The 9,639-nt window shown below is 49.6% G+C and overlaps 1 non-coding gene across 1 annotated transcript; it reads right to left on the reverse strand.

Moving 5' to 3' along the window:
- Nucleotides 1-2,071: 2,071 nt before the first annotated feature.
- On the reverse strand, nucleotides 2,072-2,143 carry TRNAA-UGC (transfer RNA alanine (anticodon UGC)). The gene has a single exon. It is a non-coding gene; the product is annotated as a tRNA-Ala (tRNA).
- Between the last annotated feature and the right edge of the window lie 7,496 nt (nucleotides 2,144-9,639).

Consider the following 9,639-nt stretch of genomic DNA (forward strand, 5'->3'; position numbering starts at 1 on the left):
TGTTACCTTTTACACGTAGTTGTTTACTAATTATCGTACGTTTGCATATTGCTAATTAACGTTCATGTTGCTTATTAGTCTAATTATTTCTCATTCTAACGGGGCATGATTATCATGACGTTAATCAGATTTTTAAAATTATTATGACATTAATAAAATGATTTTTAAAATCTGCTGTGCTTGCAAAACGCGGTCTGCATATCCAGCTTGTTTTAAAGCAGTTGAATGGACACTAGAAACCCTCGGCTGGGCATCGGCTAATTGTGATTATTGCGGTACTGCTATATCATAATTATTCTTTATATGTTATTGTAATTATTGTGACTGGCTGTATAGTATTCCTGTTTTTGAAAGATGGTATGTTTTCTACACTCGATGGAGGTGAACAACTTTTCTTTTCACCTCCCCTTTTCTTCAGTTAACTCTGGATCTGGGTCACCCGCTGCAATTTGTCCTGGGTAAATTTCTTGGTTGTGTCGGGGGTGAGTTTTACCTCCCCAAAAAATTATTTTAAAAATAAATGAATCAATAAATCTCTGGCTGCTTTTTGTGGGGGCTGGGGAGAAACCCAAAGTTGCCTGCGGGGCCCGGCTCCTCCATCCCGCCTACAAGGTGGTTGCTTCTTCCCAGTTCCTTTTTCAAAGCTAATCTAGACCCAATCAAAGCTTGTTATTAATGAATTACACATTTTTAAATAGAGAGAATTTCATTGCATATTTGCTAATTAATATGCAAAATAATATTCTTCATCAAGTCCAGAGCCCTAAATAAAGGTCAGATTAGGATGGGATTATGGGGCAAAATACTTCTTGGGCCACCCCAAACGACCTGTTGGCGCCACAGGGGACTGTCCCAAAACACCTTGACCACAGTGTTGCCCAGCCCAAAGTGCAGTTTGGCCGTGCTGGCTGCCAGCTGACACCCCCCCCCCACCCCTGTACTAAATATATGGGCGTGAGTTAGGAACTAGTTTTTGGGCTGGGATTATAGACAGAAATCCTTCTTGGGCCACCCCATGACAGCCCTGTGTGCCAGCGGGGACTCTGCTGGACGTCTCTAACCAGTCTCGCCCGACCCAAAACGCAGCTTGCCTGTGATAGACTGCGAACCGACAGCGTGCCAGCTTCTGTGCTGAGTATATGGATCCAAATAAGGACCTGGATTTAGGGCTGGGATCGTGGCTAGAAATCCTTCTTGGGCCAGCCCACGCCATGCCTCTGTGGCACATGGGACGCTCCTGGTTATCTCTTCAGAGTCCTGCCCATCCTAGGAAACGGTTTGGCTGTGCCCGGCTGCCAGTTGATAGTCCGCCCAGATGCCACTAACTACAGGTCCCTGAATAAAGAAGTGGGATTCGGGCTGGGATTAGAGATGGAAATGCTTGTTGGGCCACCCCACACTATCACTCTGTGGTACCAGTGGACTCCCCTGGACATCCCTGACCACAGCTTGCCTGGCCCAACTCATGGTTTGGCCCTGCCAGGATGCCAACGGACAGCTCCCCCCAGCCCTGGTACTAAGCATATGGGTTTGAGTAAGGAAGTGGATCTTGGGCTGGGATTATGGTTGGAAATCTGTTTTGGGCCACCTCACAGCATGTCCCTGTTGCACCAGGGGACTCTCCTGGTCGTCTCTGACCAGAGTCATAATATCATAGTACTTGGGGGTGGAAGGGACCTAAACAGCTCATCAGGTGCGATTCCCTCCCTCAGGCAGGAATGGGTGCCAGCATCATATCACCCCAGCCAAATATCTGCCCAGCCTCCTCTTGAAGAGGCCCAAGGTAGGAGAGCACCACCTCCCTTGGGAGCCCATTCCAGAGCCTGGCAGCCCTAAGTGTAAAGTAATGTTTCCTGGTGTCCAGCCTGAACCTTTTCTCTAACAATTGGAGGGTGTTATTCCTAGTAACCCTGGGTGGTGCCCCGAGGGAACAGAGCTTCCCCCAATTCTCTCTAGTGGTGAGTTTGTAAACTGCCACCAGATCCCCTCTCAGCCTTCTCCTGTGGAGGCTGAATAGGTTCAGGTCTTGTAGCTTTTCTTTGTAGGGCCTGCCCTGCTGCCCAATGAAAAGTGGAGATGCTGGGGATTGAACCCAGGACCTCATACATGCAAAGCATGTGCTCTACCACTGAGCTACATCCCCTTGTTGTCCTGTCCAACTGAAGACATGGGTTGGCTGTGCCAGGCCATGAACTGACAGCCTCCGCAAATACTGTCCTAAGTATATGGGCTTGAATATGGAACTGGGTTTTGGGCTGGGTTGATGACAGGAAATCCTCTTTGGGCCACCCCACACCATGCCTCTGGCGCTGGATACAATCCCACATCCCCCAACCAGAGTCTCGCCTGGCCCAAAGTGCAGTTTTTGTGTGCCAAGCTGCCAACTGACAGCCCCCCGTGCCCATGGTACTAAGTACATGGACCCAAATAAGGACCAGCACTGCACACCATCTTCAAGAAAGGGAGGAAAATAGACCTGGCAAACTACAGGCCCATCAGCCTGACCTCTATCCTGGGGAAAGTCCTGGAAAAGATTATCAAAGAGGCCATCCTATGCAGGCTAGCTAACAGCAACATCCTGAGGGATAGCCAGCACGGGTTTGTTGCGGGTAGGTCTTGCTTGACCAATCTCATTTCCTTCTACGGCCTGGTGACCTATCACCTGGACAAGGGGGAAAAGATTGATGTCGTATATCTTGACTTTTAAAAAGCCTTCGATCTGGTATCCTATAATCACCTCTTGGCAAAACTGGCCAACTGCAGCCTCGACCTCACCACAATCCACTGGCTGGGGAACTGGCTCCGTGGTCGGACCCAGAGGGTGGTGGTGCACAGAAGTCATTCGTCGTGGTGCGCGGTGACCAGTGGGGTCCCTCAAGGCTCTGTCCTAGGGCCCTTACTTTTTAACATCTTCATCAATGATATAGGCATCGGTGTCAAAAGCGGACTGGCCAAGTTTGCCGATGACACCAAACTCTGGGGTAAAGCGTCCACACCTGAGCACAGGAGGGCGATCCAGGCAGACCCTGACAGGCTCAGGAATTGGGCAGATGAGAACCTGATGGTGTTTAACACCGAAAAATGCAAGGTTCTCCACCTTGGGAGGAAAAACCTGCCGCATGCTTATAGGCTGAGCAGTGCTACGCTGGTTAGCACTACGGATGAAAGGGACTTGGGGGGTCATGGTTGACCACAAGATGAACATGAGCCTTCAGTGTGATGCTGCGGCTAGTAAAGCAAGGAAAGCGGGCACTTTGCAGAGGCAAAGGGGAGGGGTACCAGGGAAAACAGGTGCTCAGAGGAACAGCCCCACAGAGGCCACCTCCCCAAGCTGGAGAGATGGAGTGGGCTGTGGATGCAGAATTGGCTTTGTGCGGCACTACTGCCATGTGTGCCCAGCCATCTGGGCAGCTATCATCCAGAAGATATTCCAGGTGTGGTGGCCTGATCTGAACTGTCAAAGCATGTCCTCCTGGCCCCAGTTGGCCAGGAAATCAGCCACAGCCAGCTGGGTCCAAGGTGCCAGCTCTGAGCAGGCATGGTCCTGCCACTGGTCTCGCTAGCAGGAATCCTGGTGTTCCCTATTTGAAAACTGAAAAATCCCTGATAAAATCCTAAAGTCACTCTGTAAAATACCCCAGAATCCATGTTACTCCACAATTAAAACAAAAGTCCATGAGAGAGAGAGCGAGAGACCGATCAGTTGGGCAATGTTTTATTGATATATCTACAGTGGTAAAGCAATTTGGAAGACTACCAGTGTCTCTCTCATCATAATAAAGTGAATTCTAAATACATGGTTCATGACTTTATGAATACATGAATATATGTTTTGATGCCCCACCTGGCTCCATCCCCTACTGGCTCCTGCTGCCTCATTCAGACCCACCCCACACTCCCTGAAATCCCCATGGCTGCCCCCCCCCCCCCAAGTCGCCGGCATTTAAAATAAATAACTAAATACAATCCTGTACTCACCCCAGGAGTGAGGGCTCTGGGGGTTCTGGGGCCTCCTGGCAGAGCCCCCCACTCCCAGGCAGCAGGAGGCAGCAAGGCCTGGGCTAGGGCCACTGGGGCTGTCACCCTGCCCTGCTCTGTGCAGGCAGGGCCCCAGTGACCCAGATGGCAGCTACAACTCCTGGTAACTGCCAGAGTTTGTTTTTTATTTGTTTCTATTTTTTCCCAGCAGAATGCTGGGGGGGGAGTCAGGTGGCGCTGGGATTGGGGGCACTCAGGGGACTGGGGGGGATGGGCCCAGGTGGGGCAGAGATCGGGGGAGCTGGGGGAGTGGGTTGGCTGGCAGGAGTCCCCCCTCCTCCAGCCCCCCCAATCCCTTACTTACTGGCAGTGGAGCCTGGATCCAGCTCCCTGCTTCAGCATCAGGGCAAGGGCTAACCATAGAGATGCTCTGGCAGCCAGAGCATCTCTATGGAGGACCCAGCCTCTGGTTGCCTCAGGGCATGGTCTGGAACTGCTTTTTATCTCTGCAGGGTTTTTTGACCCCTGGATATCCAGGGATCTAATTTTGCCCCTGCATTGCAAATTTGCAGTGCAGGGAGCACTTTCTCATTCCTGCATGTGCCTCTTGCAGTCTCTCAAAGGGGTTTGAGACGCTGCAAGAGGCACGTGCAGGCTTGTCTGGACATGCCCAGTGGTGGCAGATGACAGAACAGGAGCAACAGTCTCAAGATGCAGCAAGGGAAGTTTAGGTTAAATTTTAGAAAGAGTTTTTTCACTAGGAGGGTAGTAAAACACTGGAAGAGGTTACCCAGAGTGATTGCGAAATCTCCATCCTTGGAGGTTTTTAAGACCTGGCTAGACAAGGCTTTGGGTGGGATGATCTAGTTGGGGCTGGTCTTGCCTTGAGCAGGGGATTGGACTAGATGACTTCCTGAGGTTCCTTCCCGCCCTAATTTACACAGCAGCTTTTTAGCTGTCTAACTGACATACAGGTAGTGGTTCTATTTCTCTGGCAGCATGGATCCATGAGCATGCACGTAGACTGAACACGTGTGCAGGCCATGCCCTGGCTGAGTGTGTTTACATGTGTGTGCTGTTTATGGACACTTACTGGTGTATATGGTAGAAAGAGGTAGGTGGCCAGAAAAACATGACTGGTAGTTGTTGGACTTCAGAGAAGGAGGCACCTTTTCCATTTTAGCCCCAGTAGCATAGTCATTAGGGCTGCAGCCATGGCAATTTGGCTGCAGGGAGCCTGGGTTGCAGCCAGAGCATGGCTCTGCCCAGCCAGGCTCTGGTTTCAGGTGGCACACACTGCTGTCACATGTGCTGTTCCACTTTTTTTAGGTGCAAGTTTTTTTTGACACTGGAATCTCTTCATCTGGATGCGTCCAACATCAGCTTCTATGATGCCACTTAGACACACAAATGGAAATAGAAACCTGACCCCACTTTGACTGGGAGAAGCTAAAGATAAAATGAATGACATAGAATGTGCACAGAGAATCAGTAACTGTCCATGCATGTGTGTACATACACTCACTGTCACATGTGCACACACACAGAGTACCACATTGCTCACTGCTCATGAAGGCACGCACAGTACTGTTTCACTCATTGATCACATTTTCCCTAATATGACAGATGTGGAGAAGCTAACCACATCTCACAATTTTCCTTGTCAGCAAAAATCCCAGAAACTTTGTAAGTGCAGTGCAGCATCATTGTGTAATGGAGAATCCCTGGACATCATCTACCCACCATCCCAGGCCCTCGCTGCCTTATGGGAAGAACTACCAATGAGTACCTCACTCAGTACAGTTTCTAGCCATGGTAGCCTTAAGCCTAATCCTTGTTTCTTCACGATGGTAAAACTTGCAACAATGCTGGTCACATAGAACTTCCATTAGGTTTCATATTTTCTTAGGTAACATGAAGAGCCAATGAAGGTTTCAGAACAAGAATAAAGCCTCATAGCCCCCATTGCATTCACCCACCATTGCTGGGTCACTTATTTTCTCTTGCTGGGATATGTGCTTCTGCTTCATTTCCAGGTGCAGTCAGAAGCAGAGTGGAATTTCAGAATTACCATGGGAGAGGCTGTTGCTTATGATAGTTCTGTAGGAAATACCAGGAGCCTCTTAAGAAAACCTGCATTCATGAGGTTTCAAGCCCTATTCATGAGAGCCAAGAGATGCAGAGAAGCTTCTGGAGTCTTATCCAAACTAAACCTGTGAACTTGTTGAGATTCATAAAGGAACTCTAGCGTGCCTTAGCCTCTCAGTGGGTGTATCTACACAAGACACTAAGTCACTATAGCAACACACTATGGCAACGTAGCATCAGTGGACAAGAACTGTGATGCTGCAGCTACGTTGCCATAGTGATATGCTCCCTCACTGTAGTGCATTGCTATGGCGACATAGCAGCTAAAAATAACCACGCGCTGCTGGCACAGTTGGTGTCATTTAGTACTTGTTGGTGTTATTTAGTTTTAAAGGAAGCAACTTTATAGAGCTATTAAAAGTGCTCTTAAATTACAGTGCTGTAAAACATGCAAAGACAAGTTCTGTACAGAACAAAGGCTTCAGGGCTGTGGAGTGCCCTTGGCATAGTTATAGTATGTAGTCCAAAAGATAGAAGATCGATAAATATGTTTGAAAAAGCCTATGCAAGTTTTAGGGCACTTGTAAATGTGATGGGGGTTTAATCTTCACTAAACTAGAAAAGTTTATCAGAATTGACAAGGTGTTTTTCAATTTGTTTCATCACTGTGTACAAGTGACAGTGTTTAAATCAAATATATCTCAGTACCTATTCACAGTAAATTACAGCAGGGGCTCCACATAACAATCCACCTCACTGATTTCTTTGGTACACAATTACAGCAGAGGGTGCCAGCAAATGGATGATCCCCTAACTCCCAGAACGCATCCCCCTGAAGCCACAGCTGCCCACATGGAGCCCCACATCTGCCCCTAGCCTTTGGCCATGGTCTGGTTGGAGAGGAGGAGATGCGCACTGCCTGCCCTGGGTGGCTGTGGCCAGGGTGCCTCCCTGTGCCATGCTGCCTCTCTCCTGAAGGGGTGCCTTGACTGCCAGGGGCACCATTGCCCCATAACCCACCCCTGCTTAATACAAACAGTATAAAACTGCCTGACCACTTTACGCAGGCAGCTGGGAGTGACTGCATTTCCTGGGAAAAAGCAAATTGCGGCCATCTGGTTCCAGCACTGTATGCAGCAGACAGTCCTGGGAAGCACCCACTGCCTGCACAAACATCCTGTTGACAATGGATTTTAGGAAACCAGCCCTTATACCTTTGTTCTGGGTGGGCACAATCCTCAGACCGGCCATAACAACTGCCAGTTGATAATAAGTGAATTTATTGATACAGAGTAATAATAAAAAAGCAACAACACATTGGCAGGCTTCATGGCCTCAGCAGGGCCCTGCAGTTTTCAGCCCACTGCGCCTTAACACACACACGGTCATCTATGTCACGAGTTTTGCCAGTCAGTAGCTTGAGACACAGTTCCCTTCAAACCCCTGCACCGATCTTCTTGAAACTTGGCAGGATTCATGGACTAAGCAGGGGCTACCACCCCTGAAGTTTTCACTCCCCTGTGGTCTAACACATACACATGACATGAGTTTTGCTTTCAGGAATTTGGGGTGTAGTTCCCCCCGAACCCCTATACCAATCTTCTTGAAATTTGGCAGCCTTTATGCCATCTGCAGAGGCTACCACCCCTGCAAGTTTAATCCAAATCAGACAAATCAAAACAAAGTTATAGATATTTCATTGATTCCCCATTATACCCTATGACCGGATGTCCAAAGCAGCTCTGAAGCTTTTCTGAAGCGGTTCAGAAGCTCCAAACCACTTTGGAAAGCCTAAAGAAGCCAGTGCTTCAATATGAACATGCTGCTTTGGATGCCTAAGTATCTGCAGCTTCTCTGGATCCAAAGCATGGTCCAAAGCCTTGCACAGCCCTACTGGTGGCCATCTGGGGACCTGGTGACCGTCTGTAAACTCACTAGTGGGGACCAGAAGGGTTTGGGGGAGACTTTGTTTCCCCTAGAGCCCCCTGGGATAACCAGGAGTAACGGACAAGTTGTTGGAGAGTAGGTTTAGATTAGACATCCATAAGAACTACTTCACAGTTAGGGCGGCTAGGATCTGGAACCAACTTCCAAGGGAAGTGGTGCTGGCTCCTACCCTGGGGGTCTTTAAGAAGTGGCTTAATGCCTACCTGGCTGGGGTCATTTGAGCCCAGTTTTCTTCCTGCCCAGGCAGGGGGTCGAAACTGAAGATGTACAAGGTCCCTTCCGACGCCTTGCTGGACCTGGTCCTGGCTATGGGGGATGACCTGGTGAGGGGACTGCAGGTCCTTGGCCACCTGGGCAATAGCGATCATCACCTGCTGGATTTCACTATCCAATACAGGGTGTCTAGGGCTCACACCAAGGCTGAAGCCCTTGACTTCAGAAGGGCCAACTTCAATGAGCTTAGGAGACTAGTGGGGGAGGCACTTAGGGCCCAGAAGGTAGAGGAGATGGGAGTCCACGAGGGATGGTCGTACCTTAAGGGGGCAATCCTCCAGGCCCAAAGGATAACAGTCCCTGGGAGAAGCAAGGGGGGTAAGAGTGCTCAGAAACCCCCTTGGCTCAGCAACGGCATTCAGCAATGCCTGAGGACTAAAAGGGAGGCATACAACCAGTGGAAGGGAGGAACTATCACCAAGGACGAGTACTCTTCCTTGGCCCGGGAGTGTAGGGGGGCTATTAGAAAGGCCAAGGCAGAGATGGAACTCAGGCTAGCGTCCAGGATTAAGGACAACAAAAAATCCTTTTTCAAGTACATTGGGAGCAAGAAGAGGGCACCTGCCAGTGTAGGGCCCCTGCAAGACACAAATGGTAATCTGGTGGCCACGCCAGATAAGAAAGCTGATATTTTTAACAGTTTCTTTGCCTCTGTTTTCCTGAACAGGGACTGGGATATCCCACCTACCAGAGGTAGGGACAATCTTGGGGATAGCTCTATCAAGCCTTCAGTCAGTGCAGCTGTAGTTAGGGATCTTTTGGAAGGGCTAGACATTTTTAAATCTGCATGTCCAGATGCTCTCCACCCAAGGGTGTTGAGGGAGCTGGCAGGGGTCATTGCGGAGCCTTTGGCTCAGCCGTATGAGCATTCGTGGTCATCTGGCCAGGGGCCGGGGGATTGGAAACTGGCTAATGTGGTCCCTATTTTTAAGAAGGGGAGGAAGGAGGACCCAAGTAATTATAGGCCTGTAAGCCTCACCTCGGTGCTCAGGAAGCTCTTGGAGAGGATCATCAAGGAGCATATCTGTGGGGGGCCTGCAGGGGAGATCATGCTCAGGGGCAATCAGCATGGGTTCATCAAAGGCAGGTCCTGCCAGACCAGCCTGATTGTCTTTTACGACCAAGTCACTAAATCCTTGGATGATGGTGTCGCTGTGGACATAGTCTTTCTAGACTTTAAGAAGGCCGTTGACACTGTCTCTCACCCCATCCTCATCAATAAATTAAGCCTGCACAGTTGGATGGGTGAAAAATTGGCTAATGGGGCACACCCAGAGAGTAGTGGTGGACGGGTTGTACTCAACCTGGTGAGATGTGAGCAGTGGGGTACCCCAGGGCTCGGTCCTCGGGCCC

Source organism: Alligator mississippiensis, chromosome 16, assembly GCF_030867095.1.
Source record: "Alligator mississippiensis isolate rAllMis1 chromosome 16, rAllMis1, whole genome shotgun sequence".
NCBI classification, from domain to species: domain Eukaryota; kingdom Metazoa; phylum Chordata; order Crocodylia; family Alligatoridae; genus Alligator; species Alligator mississippiensis.